A 1,249-nucleotide genomic window follows, 5' to 3' on the forward strand; every position below is an offset into this window, starting at 1 on the left:
GAAAGGCAGCAAGGGTGGTCAGGATAGTCAGAGACACAAGCAGTTGTCATACAGGAAAGAAGCCACCACTGTGATGGGGGATAGTGGCTCCTGGTTAAATGCGTATGGCCCCAGGAAGCAGGGGAGTAAGGAACATGTGCTAACCCCTTAGCCAGGATATCGTCCTGCTTTGGAAGACTTCTCCCAAAAGAGCCCAGAACCTCAGGCCAATGCTGTTGAGCTCTAGCCTTCGTGTGCCAAGTGCTGGGGGAATCTGTGTCGCAAGCAAGGATTATGGCAGCTCAGGCATGCGGAGGAGCTCAGCCATAAAGTACCCCGCTTGGTCTTGGGGGACCCGGGAAGGTGGTTTGATGGCATGTCACTTTAAGCTTGCACAAGGGCGCAGATGGACTCTGCCCAGCAGCTGGAGAGAGGAGCCACTTTCCATGCCCTTCCTGAACCTCCTTCTCTATCAAGTTGACAGTATTTGACTCCTGTCCCCAGCTCTCACCCCTGCTGGCTGGAGGAGGTTCCAAAGGCCTGGCCCTTCGAGCCACAGAGCCAGGCCCCAGACAGGTGCAGGTAAGGTGTCCCGGTTGGAGTCAGGAGCTGGATGGGGAGCCCAAGTTGAAAGTTAGCGGAGGGCACCTGGGTGGCTCAGTGGGTTGTTAAGCGTCTGCCTTCGGCTCGGGTCATGATCCCAGGGTCCTGGGATCGAGCCCCGCATCGGGCTCTCTGCTCCGCGGGGAGCCTGCTTCCTCCTCTCTCTCTGCCTGCCTCTCTGCCTACTTGTGATCTCTGTCTGTCAAATAAATAAATAAAATTAAAAAAAAAAAAAATATATATATATATATATATATATTCAAGAAGAGAAATTAAAGATATATATATCAATCAAGTAATATACCATGTTATAGAATTGGAAGTCTCATATTGCTGAGATTATGGGGGTAAGTAAATGGAACACATGCTTAACTGCAATCCCAATCAAAATCCCAGGAAGATTATTTTTTGTAGAAATTGATTGGAAAACAAGGGCACCACTGAAATTCAGTGGGAAAGACAGTCTTGTCAATAAGTGGGACTAGAGGGGCGCCTGGGTGGCTCAGTGGGTTAAAACCTCTGCCTTCAGCTCAGGTCATGATCCCAGGGACCTGGGATCAAGCCCCGCATCGGGCTCTCTGCTCGGCAGGGAGCCTGCTTCCGCCTCTCTCTCTGCCTGCCTCTCTGCCTACTTGTGATCTCTGTCTGTCAAATAAATAAATAAAAT

General features: G+C 50.5%; 1 protein-coding gene across 1 annotated transcript in view; it reads left to right on the forward strand.

Annotated features, from left to right (window-relative positions):
- Positions 1-1,249, forward strand: part of LOC111139167 (transmembrane protein 187) — a 4,996-nt gene that overhangs the window by 961 nt on the left and 2,786 nt on the right. The window lies entirely within an intron of this gene.

The sequence above is a fragment of the Enhydra lutris genome, unplaced genomic scaffold (genome assembly GCF_002288905.1).
Source record: "Enhydra lutris kenyoni isolate GAN:26980312 unplaced genomic scaffold, ASM228890v2 scaffoldscaffold96, whole genome shotgun sequence".
Classification (NCBI taxonomy): domain Eukaryota; kingdom Metazoa; phylum Chordata; class Mammalia; order Carnivora; family Mustelidae; genus Enhydra; species Enhydra lutris.